General features: G+C 47.6%; 4 non-coding genes and 2 pseudogenes across 4 annotated transcripts; all 6 read right to left on the bottom strand.

Moving 5' to 3' along the window:
* Positions 1-746: 746 nt before the first annotated feature.
* On the bottom strand, positions 747-911 carry LOC148996294 (U1 spliceosomal RNA). The gene has a single exon (XR_016149894.1). It is a non-coding gene; the product is annotated as a U1 spliceosomal RNA (small nuclear RNA).
* A 333-nt stretch (positions 912-1244) lies between these two features.
* On the bottom strand, positions 1245-1435 carry LOC148996293 (U2 spliceosomal RNA). The gene has a single exon (XR_016148359.1). It is a non-coding gene; the product is annotated as a U2 spliceosomal RNA (small nuclear RNA).
* A 1111-nt stretch (positions 1436-2546) lies between these two features.
* Positions 2547-2711, bottom strand: LOC148996292 (U1 spliceosomal RNA). The gene has a single exon (XR_016149888.1). It is a non-coding gene; the product is annotated as a U1 spliceosomal RNA (small nuclear RNA).
* Positions 2712-3044: 333 nt separating this feature from the next.
* LOC148996291 (U2 spliceosomal RNA) lies at positions 3045-3200 on the bottom strand (annotated as a pseudogene).
* A 6578-nt stretch (positions 3201-9778) lies between these two features.
* LOC148996290 (U1 spliceosomal RNA) lies at positions 9779-9943 on the bottom strand. Its single transcript, XR_016149869.1, has one exon. It is a non-coding gene; the product is annotated as a U1 spliceosomal RNA (small nuclear RNA).
* Positions 9944-10276: 333 nt separating this feature from the next.
* LOC148996289 (U2 spliceosomal RNA) lies at positions 10277-10432 on the bottom strand (annotated as a pseudogene).
* Positions 10433-16045: the final 5613 nt, after the last annotated feature.

The following is a 16045-nucleotide window of genomic DNA, read 5'->3' as shown; positions in this document are numbered from 1 at the left end:
CAAGTGTCTTACATCACCGGAATCCTTGGCTCGAGCCGAACAAGATGCATGCCTCGGATTGGGTGGTCGCGCTGGCGAGATTTTCGGGTATTTTGGATTTTCTGAAAAACCTACTTTTGCACACTAGTCCTAGGTTTTTTGCCCGATCTGACCCAAACCGGTGCAGAAAGATTCTCTGGAGTCTGACTGCCAACAGGGATCGGGAAACAGTTGGAATTTCCATCCACGTTGGCGACGGTACGCCAAAACGTTGGGGGTGGGCGAGGCGGGCTTTACTTGAACGGCTATAACTCTCCAACGGAATGAGACAATTGCACCCAACTCGGTACACCTGTGTACGGGCTCAGCCCGTGGTCACGTGAAGAGGAATGCGGCGACTGGCCACTTGGTGGCGCTGTAAACAGAAAAAAACACAACATGGGTGGCTGTGTATCACGTGACGTTTCACACGTGCACAATGTTTTCATACCACATGATAGAACTCCTCATTCCGAACAACTTTGCCTCCAGGACAACTGCTGTGAACTAAGTCGTCCGTCAAATATTGGAGACTATTTGAAGAATTGAGGAGAAAAAAGAAAACCCTCCTCACACAGACCGGTCCTAGACTGTTTCGTATCTCTCGAGCAACCGCCGCAGTTCAACTCTCTGGACTGCCTCTGGATATTGAAGAAGTGGAGAAAAAAAACAAAACAAAAGAACCTCAAGTGGAGCTTTAACAATCTGCCCTTTTAACCAGTGTTGTCCAGGGGAGAGCGCGAACGCAGTCCCCCACTACCATAAATTATGCAGTCGAGATTCCCACATTTGGGGAATTCGCAGGGGTCAGCACAACCCAGAGTGCAATGGCCGAGCCTCGCCCTGGGTGAACCACCTTCCTGATCATGGTGTCTCCCCTGCCAGGTAAGTATGAATTCCCAGGCCTTCAGTCAGAAGCACCCTGTCCCTCTCCCCAATCCTCACCAGCGGTTTGCCAGTCAAAAAAGGGGCTTTTTTTTTTTTTTTTTGCACGCTCCGCATCCGGCTCCATGAGCCATAAATGTACATAATGCGCCGTCCCCGAATAGTGGACGGATCAGATGTTAAACCGACAGAGGAACAGGGGTTCCTTTTTGTCTTGTTTTTACACCACAATTCTACCCAGGCTAGTATAGCACATGATCACCTACAACACCCACTCACACTAGCTCCATTATCACCGTCTGCCACACAAGACCACTACATTTCTTTCATTGAACACTTTAGGAGGGTGCACCGTTCCCAGAAGTACTGCAATACCGGGTCGATGCGTGGAGTGGACGGAGCAAGCCCCTATTCCATCTCCCAGGACCAAAAATCAATTTAATATGTGGTGCCCGGGTAGGGCACGTATCAGATATTAAACTGATAAGAACAGATACTACACTTGATCTTAGCCAAAAGGCCGAGAAGCGATGACGCAGCGACGCCGAGGCGGGGGAGCCGGCAAAGGCCACGCCCACCTGGGCCGCGGCGAGAGGGTCTAAGGTCGCCGGCAAACAAGCTCAGCTCAGATTGGTTGACACCGAAAATGGATCACAACAGAGTGCACAGCAAAGACACTCTGGAGTGCAACCTGGGATTTTGGATCATCAACATTCCGCCTTAAAAGTGAGCGGGCAGACCAAAGCGTCCGTGGTAGAGACTTGAAACTCTGAGGGATGGTAGGACCGGCCCGGTACTACAACCTCACCAAGGCTCGCCCCGATCGGCCCCAAGGTGGCGCTGCAGCGATCAAAAGTACGAAATGGCTCGTAACTCCTCGACCGTCGGTCGCAGACCCAAGTGTCTTACATCACCGGAATCCTTGGCTCGAGCCGAACAAGATGCATGCCTCGGATTGGGTGGTCGCGCTGGCGAGATTTTCGGGTATTTTGGATTTTCTGAAAAACCTACTTTTGCACACTAGTCCTAGGTTTTTTGCCCGATCTGACCCAAACCGGTGCAGAAAGATTCTCTGGAGTCTGACTGCCAACAGGGATCGGGAAACAGTTGGAATTTCCATCCACGTTGGCGACGGTACGCCAAAACGTTGGGGGTGGGCGAGGCGGGCTTTACTTGAACGGCTATAACTCTCCAACGGAATGAGACAATTGCACCCAACTCGGTACACCTGTGTACGGGCTCAGCCCGTGGTCACGTGAAGAGGAATGCGGCGACTGGCCACTTGGTGGCGCTGTAAACAGAAAAAAACACAACATGGGTGGCTGTGTATCACGTGACGTTTCACACGTGCACAATGTTTTCATACCACATGATAGAACTCCTCATTCCGAACAACTTTGCCTCCAGGACAACTGCTGTGAACTAAGTCGTCCGTCAAATATTGGAGACTATTTGAAGAATTGAGGAGAAAAAAGAAAACCCTCCTCACACAGACCGGTCCTAGACTGTTTCGTATCTCTCGAGCAACCGCCGCAGTTCAACTCTCTGGACTGCCTCTGGATATTGAAGAAGTGGAGAAAAAAAACAAAACAAAAGAACCTCAAGTGGAGCTTTAACAATCTGCCCTTTTAACCAGTGTTGTCCAGGGGAGAGCGCGAACGCAGTCCCCCACTACCATAAATTATGCAGTCGAGATTCCCACATTTGGGGAATTCGCAGGGGTCAGCACAACCCAGAGTGCAATGGCCGAGCCTCGCCCTGGGTGAACCACCTTCCTGATCATGGTGTCTCCCCTGCCAGGTAAGTATGAATTCCCAGGCCTTCAGTCAGAAGCACCCTGTCCCTCTCCCCAATCCTCACCAGCGGTTTGCCAGTCAAAAAAGGGGCTTTTTTTTTTTTTTTTTGCACGCTCCGCATCCGGCTCCATGAGCCATAAATGTACATAATGCGCCGTCCCCGAATAGTGGACGGATCAGATGTTAAACCGACAGAGGAACAGGGGTTCCTTTTTGTCTTGTTTTTACACCACAATTCTACCCAGGCTAGTATAGCACATGATCACCTACAACACCCACTCACACTAGCTCCATTATCACCGTCTGCCACACAAGACCACTACATTTCTTTCATTGAACACTTTAGGAGGGTGCACCGTTCCCAGAAGTACTGCAATACCGGGTCGATGCGTGGAGTGGACGGAGCAAGCCCCTATTCCATCTCCCAGGACCAAAAATCAATTTAATATGTGGTATCAGATATTAAACTGATAAGAACAGATTTTTCTTTCGAAAAGTTTTATTGTCACAGTGTCATTCCATTATTTCCATTTGCATGTACATTTTTTCTTTTAGATCACATTTTTACACATATTAAAAGGGACACATTATTTACTGTTAAAAGTTTCTTGTGTTTGTGTGTTGTGTAAAAAGTCCATGTATGTTTTAAAAGAAAGGTAAATGGTTTAAATAATAGGAATAAAACAATAAAACATGTCAGATAAAAACCAATAAAACAATAAATTATGCCACATAAAACATCTCTTGTACAGGATCGAGGGTGAGTCCCTATCAAGAATGTCCATTCACTCCAGGTCTCCAGAACAGGCCCCGGACTCCTCGCTTCCAGCGCCCAGCGGAGATCCCCTCTCCTCCGGCCCGCTGGCCCGCTGTTCCCGTAGCCAGTGTGGTGAGGGTGCATCTACGGGCGGCCAGGGTCGGGGGTGGCCGGGACCTCTTTGGTGTGACCCCAGCCCCCCCATCCGAATAACGACGTCCGGCGCCTCCTGCAGCGCAGATCTAACTAATTGCTCGCACGCGTGGAGGGGCACCGTAACGCGTTTCCCCACCAGCAGGTTTCTGGTGGCCCAGATGGCATCCTTGATATGGTTGAGGGTGAGCCAGAGCGAGGTAAATTGCTGTGATGTTAGCTCCTTCAAGCCCTGACCCACCCCCAGGATGGCGAGCCTGTATCCCACCTGGGCCCGACCCGCCGGCAGGCACGGGAAAACCAGGGGGCTGGTCTTGGCCCACAGGTCCCGCGCAGCACCGCACTCCCAGAGCAGATGGTAGACGGTCTCCGGGGAACCACATCCGGACCGTGGGCAGGTGGGGTTTTTGGCCATGCCTCTGGAGTGCATAACCGCCCTGACCGGGAGGATCTCATGGGCCACCATCCACGACAAGTCCTTAAGCCTGTTCTGGAGAGCTGGGTGGGCTGCGTTCCTCCAAACGTCTTTGGCCTCACCTAGTGTGAGGCCTGGAACTGGACTCACCGATTCTCGATCCTGCACAAGAGAGACAAGAGACTTGTGGTTAGTTAAAACAGTGGCATCATTCGTTTCTAAAAGGTATTTCTTTAAAAAATTCTTAATAAAAAGATGTTCTTTTGACAGATTAAAAGACACTGGACATTTAAGATCAACGGGTAAAATTTTCAAAGATCTTAAGTATGACCCCATCCAGAATCGGGTCATGGCTGCTGTCTTGTGTTCTCTGGATGGGGTCAGGGCGTATTTAATGTGGAGGGCAGTGAAGCGGCTGCCTAAAAACAGGTGGGGGTCTGGGAGCCCTTTTCCACCATTCTCCTTCCTTTTCTTCACTACTTCTCTTTTGAGTCGCTCCCACTTGGACCCCCACAGGAAATAAAACACTGCTCTCTCCAGGTCAATCAGGAAGCTTCGTGGGGGACTAAAAACAGAACAGACAAGTAAAATCAGTGGTAAAATCACAGCTTTAAAAATTAAAATCTTGCCTTCAATCGTCAGATTTCTTAGTCCCCAAAAGCCCAGTCTTTGCCTAACTTTCCCTAACATGTCAGTCCAGTTACCCTGTCCTCCACCCTCCCTGTCAAATTTAACACCTAAAATTTTCAAATTATTATCTTTAAAATCCAAATCTAGTCCACCTTTGTCAACGTTCCCCCACGGCCCGAAGAGCTGGGCCTCAGACTTGCTCCTATTGAGCTTGGCGCCTGAGGCCCGACCGTACCAGTCAGTCAAGTCCATTGCTCTTCGTACCGATAAAACGTCCGTTGCTAAAAGGGTCACGTCGTCCATGTATAAAACGCAGGTTGCCGTCAGTCCACTAGTCCCTGGAATGCCTAGTCCTTTAATCCATTTGTCCCTTCTCAAGATTTGTGCCAGTGGCTCTATACAAGCCACATACAGAAGGGGAGATAAGGGACACCCCTGACGGACGCCGCTGTAGATATTAACAGCTTTGGATAAATGCCCATTAACTACAATTCTGCTGACCAGACTGTTGTACAGCAGTCCCACCCAGGCTATGAACCGCCCTGGAAATCCCATTTTACCCAGTACCTTAAAAAGGAACTGGTGCGAGATACGGTCGAATGCTTTTTCAAAGTCTAAATTTAGGACTACTAGCCGAAGGTTTCTGTCTCTCGCATAACAGATGGCGTCTCTGATCAGCACCAGGCTGTCCGTGATCTTCCTTCCTGGCACAGCGCATGCTTGATCCGGGTGGATTACGTCCTCTAAAACTGTCGACATGCGTGTGGCTAAAATTTTGCTAAAAAGTTTACAGTCGACATTTAAAAGAGTGATGGGTCGCCAGTTCCGTAAGTCAGTCTTGTCCCCTTTCTTATGTAAGAGTGAAACTATCCCTATTCTAAAGCTGTCAGGAAGTCTTTCAAGAGTCTCAAATTCTTTAAAAACAGTCAGTAAGTCGAAAGCTAAAATATCCCAAAAAGTCAAATAAAACTCCAGAGGAAGTCCATCGGTGCCGGGGGACTTTCCTCGTTTAAAACTTTTGAGTGCTTTGTGAATTTCTAAAATGTTGAAATCTTGAGATAAAATTGTACCTTCGCCTTCGACTTTCTTTTCTAAAAACTCTAAAACCTCCTGTAATGTGTCATTGTGGACTTCTTTGGTGCTGTATAGGTTTTCATAAAATACTTCAGTTTCCTTTAAAATTTCTTTTGTGGTGTAAACCTCCCTCCCTCCACTTTTCAAAGCTGTGATTGCCCCACCCCGTGAAATAATTTTTTTAAAGAAATACCTCGTGCACCTTTCACCTTCCTCAATCTCCTTCTCCCTGCTCCTTAAAATGACACCTTTGCTTTGAATTTCGGATAAAACTGACATTTCTTGCTTTATTTCTTTGATTTCTTCACTAAAATCAATCCCATCGTTTAAAAGGTTAAAATATCTCTGTAGTCGTTTTTGCAGCCCCATCATGCGTCGATTTAATCTATTCTTTTTGATTTTTCCTATCTTTCTAAAAAACTGTCTCGTCCGTTTTTTTACCATCTCCCACCACTGTGCACGTGAGTCGTAGAAGTCTTGGAGGGTCTGCCATTGGCTGAACTGCTCCCTGTACTCACTGACTACATCTTTATCTTCCAAAAGGGAGCAGTTCAGCTTCCACAGCCCTCCCCCTGCAGTCACACCAGTGGGGAGTGAAAGGGTGCATGACAGCATTGTGTGATCTGAAAAAAAGAGGGGGGTTAATGTTGCATCGGTTGGCAGGCAGTCCCGTGTAAAAACGTAGTCAATGCGAGAGGCTCTGGTGCCGTCACCACTGAACCAGGTGAAGCCCTCCTCTCTCTGATGCATTGCTTTAAAACAGTCCACTAATTTAAAATCTCTAACTAAATCCTGCAATAAAACCGACGTTTTGTCAACTTTAAAATCCTCTGTCCTCTTCCTGTCTTTCTTGGTTAAAACGCAATTAAAATCCCCTGCTACCACTAGGGGAGCCCTACCTAACATGTGGGGCCGCAGGTCTTCTAAAAGCTCATACCTATTGTTTTTGTCTGTAAAACCATACACATTTAAAATGTTAAAATCCTTACCTAAAAAAGTCAGATTAGCTAAAATTGCCCGCCCGTCCCTCACCACAGTGCTGCCCTTCACCAAGATATTGGGGTTTTGTATTAAAATGGCGACACCGTCATTTTTATTAAAATTGGACCCACTCCAAACGGAAACTCCTGGGGTCCAAATCTCCTCCCACTTTCTGTAATTGGATAAAAAAGGCAGACCACATTCTTGTAATAAAAACACATCTGACTTAAAAGTTTTTAAAAAGGATAGGACACTCTGTGCTCGTATATTGCTCCTCACACTTCTCACATTGATGGTGGAGATAGTGAGAGCCATGAGCAGTATGGTTAAAAGGGTATGAGACATTTAAAAGCAACAAAAGGACTACAGAGATTTAATTAAAATCAGGTTATTTCTTGTTGCACTTGCCGTCCCTTTTCCCCAGAAAGCCTGGGATCAGGGAGGAAAGTGCTTGACGTCTCAGGGCTCACAGAGAGAACCTCTTGTGAAGCCTTTGGCGTCAATGTTCTTAGCTTAAAATGCAGAAAAGATACTTCATTAGGAGAGTCTGTGGGCCACACACGGTCTAGATCTTCCATGGGGGAACTATCTAGCCGGTGCGCTACCCGCAGCTTTTTCTCCTCTGTTTGGACCAGAGGAGATCTCGCAGTTCTTTTCTGCACTTGAGCATTGGGAAGAGAAGAATCTGTCTCACTCCCACTAGTTGACCCACTAGCCTCAGACACGGTGACAAGGGAGGAAGCCGTTTCCTCCTCTTTGTCGTCCACCTCTTCTTTACCATTATCATTTTGAGGATTGGCTTCCTCCCCCTGACCAGCTGTTCGAGTTGACTCCGCCCCTGTGGCCGCCCCACTTCCTTCTTCCAGTCCAATCCCTGAGGCTGGCTGAGGATTTGAATTTCCCGCCAAAACCTCAGGGCCCGCCTCCTTTATCGTTTGCTCTTTGGGTGGGGCGGCCATTTTGTTGTTTTTTAGCTTGTTGGCAAAACTTTGGGGGCAGTCTCTGTAGAGATGGGATGATTCTCCACAGAGGTTGCACTTTCTGCCATTTTTGCACTCTTCAAAAGTGTGTCCAATTTCTCTGCACTTCCTACACACTACTTCTTGGCACGCCTCGGCGAGATGCCCAAGTTGGCCACACTTGCGGCATAGCTTGGGCATCCCTTGATAATGGATGTAACCTCTATTCTCTCCCAACACAATCATAGAAGGAATTTGACTCAGGCCATGGTAGCTGTTGGGATCTGCCCATTGTTTAATGGGCACTCTCCACGCACAGCTCCAGATACCGTCTTCATCTAAAACCTTGACTGGTTGACCACGAATAGAGCAATATCTTGCCAACCATACAGCAATGTCTTCTCCACTAACTGTTTCATTAAACATCCTGACAATCACCACTTTCAGCGAATTATCAGTCAGTTTTTCCACAGTGAACATGGAGAAATTGGCTTTACACAATTCATACCGAGCCCAAAAAGTACTTAGCAAGGAAGCAGAAGCAAAACTAACGTCGAAGCCATGATTCAGGGGCAGAGTCAACAAGCAGTTAATATCAATAGCCTTAAAACCGAGAGTCTGTTGGATGCACTTCCTGGAAAAGTCCAACCTGGACATCGCCTGGAGAGTGCCATCCTCCTTTGTCTTAAATTTAAAACGCACGCTGTGGTGCCTCCTCATGCCGGCACGAGCAGCCGACATGTTGGAGGCACCACTAGCCTGCTGCGGCTAAAATCCAACAATAAATATACAATAAATAAATTAAAACCTGCTTACCTTAAAACCAGAAGATTCCTCGTAGAACGAGTCGTCAATTAAAAGCCGCTTGTCAATGTACCTCCTGAAGGGTGTATGTCCCGTGTGACAAGCAACACACGAGACCAAGTCCAACAAGAGGCGATCGCTGTCTCAGACGTCCGACCAGACCACTTGATCTTAGCCAAAAGGCCGAGAAGCGATGACGCAGCGACGCCGAGGCGGGGGAGCCGGCAAAGGCCACGCCCACCTGGGCCGCGGCGAGAGGGTCTAAGGTCGCCGGCAAACAAGCTCAGCTCAGATTGGTTGACACCGAAAATGGATCACAACAGAGTGCACAGCAAAGACACTCTGGAGTGCAACCTGGGATTTTGGATCATCAACATTCCGCCTTAAAAGTGAGCGGGCAGACCAAAGCGTCCGTGGTAGAGACTTGAAACTCTGAGGGATGGTAGGACCGGCCCGGTACTACAACCTCACCAAGGCTCGCCCCGATCGGCCCCAAGGTGGCGCTGCAGCGATCAAAAGTACGAAATGGCTCGTAACTCCTCGACCGTCGGTCGCAGACCCAAGTGTCTTACATCACCGGAATCCTTGGCTCGAGCCGAACAAGATGCATGCCTCGGATTGGGTGGTCGCGCTGGCGAGATTTTCGGGTATTTTGGATTTTCTGAAAAACCTACTTTTGCACACTAGTCCTAGGTTTTTTGCCCGATCTGACCCAAACCGGTGCAGAAAGATTCTCTGGAGTCTGACTGCCAACAGGGATCGGGAAACAGTTGGAATTTCCATCCACGTTGGCGACGGTACGCCAAAACGTTGGGGGTGGGCGAGGCGGGCTTTACTTGAACGGCTATAACTCTCCAACGGAATGAGACAATTGCACCCAACTCGGTACACCTGTGTACGGGCTCAGCCCGTGGTCACGTGAAGAGGAATGCGGCGACTGGCCACTTGGTGGCGCTGTAAACAGAAAAAAACACAACATGGGTGGCTGTGTATCACGTGACGTTTCACACGTGCACAATGTTTTCATACCACATGATAGAACTCCTCATTCCGAACAACTTTGCCTCCAGGACAACTGCTGTGAACTAAGTCGTCCGTCAAATATTGGAGACTATTTGAAGAATTGAGGAGAAAAAAGAAAACCCTCCTCACACAGACCGGTCCTAGACTGTTTCGTATCTCTCGAGCAACCGCCGCAGTTCAACTCTCTGGACTGCCTCTGGATATTGAAGAAGTGGAGAAAAAAAACAAAACAAAAGAACCTCAAGTGGAGCTTTAACAATCTGCCCTTTTAACCAGTGTTGTCCAGGGGAGAGCGCGAACGCAGTCCCCCACTACCATAAATTATGCAGTCGAGATTCCCACATTTGGGGAATTCGCAGGGGTCAGCACAACCCAGAGTGCAATGGCCGAGCCTCGCCCTGGGTGAACCACCTTCCTGATCATGGTGTCTCCCCTGCCAGGTAAGTATGAATTCCCAGGCCTTCAGTCAGAAGCACCCTGTCCCTCTCCCCAATCCTCACCAGCGGTTTGCCAGTCAAAAAAGGGGCTTTTTTTTTTTTTTTTTGCACGCTCCGCATCCGGCTCCATGAGCCATAAATGTACATAATGCGCCGTCCCCGAATAGTGGACGGATCAGATGTTAAACCGACAGAGGAACAGGGGTTCCTTTTTGTCTTGTTTTTACACCACAATTCTACCCAGGCTAGTATAGCACATGATCACCTACAACACCCACTCACACTAGCTCCATTATCACCGTCTGCCACACAAGACCACTACATTTCTTTCATTGAACACTTTAGGAGGGTGCACCGTTCCCAGAAGTACTGCAATACCGGGTCGATGCGTGGAGTGGACGGAGCAAGCCCCTATTCCATCTCCCAGGACCAAAAATCAATTTAATATGTGGTATCAGATATTAAACTGATAAGAACAGATTTTTCTTTCGAAAAGTTTTATTGTCACAGTGTCATTCCATTATTTCCATTTGCATGTACATTTTTTCTTTTAGATCACATTTTTACACATATTAAAAGGGACACATTATTTACTGTTAAAAGTTTCTTGTGTTTGTGTGTTGTGTAAAAAGTCCATGTATGTTTTAAAAGAAAGGTAAATGGTTTAAATAATAGGAATAAAACAATAAAACATGTCAGATAAAAACCAATAAAACAATAAATTATGCCACATAAAACATCTCTTGTACAGGATCGAGGGTGAGTCCCTATCAAGAATGTCCATTCACTCCAGGTCTCCAGAACAGGCCCCGGACTCCTCGCTTCCAGCGCCCAGCGGAGATCCCCTCTCCTCCGGCCCGCTGGCCCGCTGTTCCCGTAGCCAGTGTGGTGAGGGTGCATCTACGGGCGGCCAGGGTCGGGGGTGGCCGGGACCTCTTTGGTGTGACCCCAGCCCCCCCATCCGAATAACGACGTCCGGCGCCTCCTGCAGCGCAGATCTAACTAATTGCTCGCACGCGTGGAGGGGCACCGTAACGCGTTTCCCCACCAGCAGGTTTCTGGTGGCCCAGATGGCATCCTTGATATGGTTGAGGGTGAGCCAGAGCGAGGTAAATTGCTGTGATGTTAGCTCCTTCAAGCCCTGACCCACCCCCAGGATGGCGAGCCTGTATCCCACCTGGGCCCGACCCGCCGGCAGGCACGGGAAAACCAGGGGGCTGGTCTTGGCCCACAGGTCCCGCGCAGCACCGCACTCCCAGAGCAGATGGTAGACGGTCTCCGGGGAACCACATCCGGACCGTGGGCAGGTGGGGTTTTTGGCCATGCCTCTGGAGTGCATAACCGCCCTGACCGGGAGGATCTCATGGGCCACCATCCACGACAAGTCCTTAAGCCTGTTCTGGAGAGCTGGGTGGGCTGCGTTCCTCCAAACGTCTTTGGCCTCACCTAGTGTGAGGCCTGGAACTGGACTCACCGATTCTCGATCCTGCACAAGAGAGACAAGAGACTTGTGGTTAGTTAAAACAGTGGCATCATTCGTTTCTAAAAGGTATTTCTTTAAAAAATTCTTAATAAAAAGATGTTCTTTTGACAGATTAAAAGACACTGGACATTTAAGATCAACGGGTAAAATTTTCAAAGATCTTAAGTATGACCCCATCCAGAATCGGGTCATGGCTGCTGTCTTGTGTTCTCTGGATGGGGTCAGGGCGTATTTAATGTGGAGGGCAGTGAAGCGGCTGCCTAAAAACAGGTGGGGGTCTGGGAGCCCTTTTCCACCATTCTCCTTCCTTTTCTTCACTACTTCTCTTTTGAGTCGCTCCCACTTGGACCCCCACAGGAAATAAAACACTGCTCTCTCCAGGTCAATCAGGAAGCTTCGTGGGGGACTAAAAACAGAACAGACAAGTAAAATCAGTGGTAAAATCACAGCTTTAAAAATTAAAATCTTGCCTTCAATCGTCAGATTTCTTAGTCCCCAAAAGCCCAGTCTTTGCCTAACTTTCCCTAACATGTCAGTCCAGTTACCCTGTCCTCCACCCTCCCTGTCAAATTTAACACCTAAAATTTTCAAATTATTATCTTTAAAATCCAAATCTAGTCCACCTTTGTCAACGTTCCCCCACGGCCCGAAGAGCTGGGCCTCAGACTTGCTCCTATTGAGCTTGGCGCCTGAGGCCCGACCGTACCAGTCAGTCAAGTCCATTGCTCTTCGTACCGATAAAACGTCCGTTGCTAAAAGGGTCACGTCGTCCATGTATAAAACGCAGGTTGCCGTCAGTCCACTAGTCCCTGGAATGCCTAGTCCTTTAATCCATTTGTCCCTTCTCAAGATTTGTGCCAGTGGCTCTATACAAGCCACATACAGAAGGGGAGATAAGGGACACCCCTGACGGACGCCGCTGTAGATATTAACAGCTTTGGATAAATGCCCATTAACTACAATTCTGCTGACCAGACTGTTGTACAGCAGTCCCACCCAGGCTATGAACCGCCCTGGAAATCCCATTTTACCCAGTACCTTAAAAAGGAACTGGTGCGAGATACGGTCGAATGCTTTTTCAAAGTCTAAATTTAGGACTACTAGCCGAAGGTTTCTGTCTCTCGCATAACAGATGGCGTCTCTGATCAGCACCAGGCTGTCCGTGATCTTCCTTCCTGGCACAGCGCATGCTTGATCCGGGTGGATTACGTCCTCTAAAACTGTCGACATGCGTGTGGCTAAAATTTTGCTAAAAAGTTTACAGTCGACATTTAAAAGAGTGATGGGTCGCCAGTTCCGTAAGTCAGTCTTGTCCCCTTTCTTATGTAAGAGTGAAACTATCCCTATTCTAAAGCTGTCAGGAAGTCTTTCAAGAGTCTCAAATTCTTTAAAAACAGTCAGTAAGTCGAAAGCTAAAATATCCCAAAAAGTCAAATAAAACTCCAGAGGAAGTCCATCGGTGCCGGGGGACTTTCCTCGTTTAAAACTTTTGAGTGCTTTGTGAATTTCTAAAATGTTGAAATCTTGAGATAAAATTGTACCTTCGCCTTCGACTTTCTTTTCTAAAAACTCTAAAACCTCCTGTAATGTGTCATTGTGGACTTCTTTGGTGCTGTATAGGTTTTCATAAAATACTTCAGTTTCCTTTAAAATTTCTTTTGTGGTGTAAACCTCCCTCCCTCCACTTTTCAAAGCTGTGATTGCCCCACCCCGTGAAATAATTTTTTTAAAGAAATACCTCGTGCACCTTTCACCTTCCTCAATCTCCTTCTCCCTGCTCCTTAAAATGACACCTTTGCTTTGAATTTCGGATAAAACTGACATTTCTTGCTTTATTTCTTTGATTTCTTCACTAAAATCAATCCCATCGTTTAAAAGGTTAAAATATCTCTGTAGTCGTTTTTGCAGCCCCATCATGCGTCGATTTAATCTATTCTTTTTGATTTTTCCTATCTTTCTAAAAAACTGTCTCGTCCGTTTTTTTACCATCTCCCACCACTGTGCACGTGAGTCGTAGAAGTCTTGGAGGGTCTGCCATTGGCTGAACTGCTCCCTGTACTCACTGACTACATCTTTATCTTCCAAAAGGGAGCAGTTCAGCTTCCACAGCCCTCCCCCTGCAGTCACACCAGTGGGGAGTGAAAGGGTGCATGACAGCATTGTGTGATCTGAAAAAAAGAGGGGGGTTAATGTTGCATCGGTTGGCAGGCAGTCCCGTGTAAAAACGTAGTCAATGCGAGAGGCTCTGGTGCCGTCACCACTGAACCAGGTGAAGCCCTCCTCTCTCTGATGCATTGCTTTAAAACAGTCCACTAATTTAAAATCTCTAACTAAATCCTGCAATAAAACCGACGTTTTGTCAACTTTAAAATCCTCTGTCCTCTTCCTGTCTTTCTTGGTTAAAACGCAATTAAAATCCCCTGCTACCACTAGGGGAGCCCTACCTAACATGTGGGGCCGCAGGTCTTCTAAAAGCTCATACCTATTGTTTTTGTCTGTAAAACCATACACATTTAAAATGTTAAAATCCTTACCTAAAAAAGTCAGATTAGCTAAAATTGCCCGCCCGTCCCTCACCACAGTGCTGCCCTTCACCAAGATATTGGGGTTTTGTATTAAAATGGCGACACCGTCATTTTTATTAAAATTGGACCCACTCCAAACGGAAACTCCTGGGGTCCAAATCTCCTCCCACTTTCTGTAATTGGATAAAAAAGGCAGACCACATTCTTGTAATAAAAACACATCTGACTTAAAAGTTTTTAAAAAGGATAGGACACTCTGTGCTCGTATATTGCTCCTCACACTTCTCACATTGATGGTGGAGATAGTGAGAGCCATGAGCAGTATGGTTAAAAGGGTATGAGACATTTAAAAGCAACAAAAGGACTACAGAGATTTAATTAAAATCAGGTTATTTCTTGTTGCACTTGCCGTCCCTTTTCCCCAGAAAGCCTGGGATCAGGGAGGAAAGTGCTTGACGTCTCAGGGCTCACAGAGAGAACCTCTTGTGAAGCCTTTGGCGTCAATGTTCTTAGCTTAAAATGCAGAAAAGATACTTCATTAGGAGAGTCTGTGGGCCACACACGGTCTAGATCTTCCATGGGGGAACTATCTAGCCGGTGCGCTACCCGCAGCTTTTTCTCCTCTGTTTGGACCAGAGGAGATCTCGCAGTTCTTTTCTGCACTTGAGCATTGGGAAGAGAAGAATCTGTCTCACTCCCACTAGTTGACCCACTAGCCTCAGACACGGTGACAAGGGAGGAAGCCGTTTCCTCCTCTTTGTCGTCCACCTCTTCTTTACCATTATCATTTTGAGGATTGGCTTCCTCCCCCTGACCAGCTGTTCGAGTTGACTCCGCCCCTGTGGCCGCCCCACTTCCTTCTTCCAGTCCAATCCCTGAGGCTGGCTGAGGATTTGAATTTCCCGCCAAAACCTCAGGGCCCGCCTCCTTTATCGTTTGCTCTTTGGGTGGGGCGGCCATTTTGTTGTTTTTTAGCTTGTTGGCAAAACTTTGGGGGCAGTCTCTGTAGAGATGGGATGATTCTCCACAGAGGTTGCACTTTCTGCCATTTTTGCACTCTTCAAAAGTGTGTCCAATTTCTCTGCACTTCCTACACACTACTTCTTGGCACGCCTCGGCGAGATGCCCAAGTTGGCCACACTTGCGGCATAGCTTGGGCATCCCTTGATAATGGATGTAACCTCTATTCTCTCCCAACACAATCATAGAAGGAATTTGACTCAGGCCATGGTAGCTGTTGGGATCTGCCCATTGTTTAATGGGCACTCTCCACGCACAGCTCCAGATACCGTCTTCATCTAAAACCTTGACTGGTTGACCACGAATAGAGCAATATCTTGCCAACCATACAGCAATGTCTTCTCCACTAACTGTTTCATTAAACATCCTGACAATCACCACTTTCAGCGAATTATCAGTCAGTTTTTCCACAGTGAACATGGAGAAATTGGCTTTACACAATTCATACCGAGCCCAAAAAGTACTTAGCAAGGAAGCAGAAGCAAAACTAACGTCGAAGCCATGATTCAGGGGCAGAGTCAACAAGCAGTTAATATCAATAGCCTTAAAACCGAGAGTCTGTTGGATGCACTTCCTGGAAAAGTCCAACCTGGACATCGCCTGGAGAGTGCCATCCTCCTTTGTCTTAAATTTAAAACGCACGCTGTGGTGCCTCCTCATGCCGGCACGAGCAGCCGACATGTTGGAGGCACCACTAGCCTGCTGCGGCTAAAATCCAACAATAAATATACAATAAATAAATTAAAACCTGCTTACCTTAAAACCAGAAGATTCCTCGTAGAACGAGTCGTCAATTAAAAGCCGCTTGTCAATGTACCTCCTGAAGGGTGTATGTCCCGTGTGACAAGCAACACACGAGACCAAGTCCAACAAGAGGCGATCGCTGTCTCAGACGTCCGACCAGACCACTTGATCTTAGCCAAAAGGCCGAGAAGCGATGACGCAGCGACGCCGAGGCGGGGGAGCCGGCAAAGGCCACGCCCACCTGGGCCGCGGCGAGAGGGTCTAAGGTCGCCGGCAAACAAGCTCAGCTCAGATTGGTTGACACCGAAAATGGATCACAACAGAGTGCACAGCAAAGACAC

The sequence above is a fragment of the Pimephales promelas genome, chromosome 2 (assembly GCF_988280905.1).
Source record: "Pimephales promelas chromosome 2, fPimPro1.hap1.1, whole genome shotgun sequence".
NCBI classification, from domain to species: domain Eukaryota; kingdom Metazoa; phylum Chordata; class Actinopteri; order Cypriniformes; family Leuciscidae; genus Pimephales; species Pimephales promelas.
This window is presented reverse-complemented; position numbering and strand designations above follow the sequence as displayed.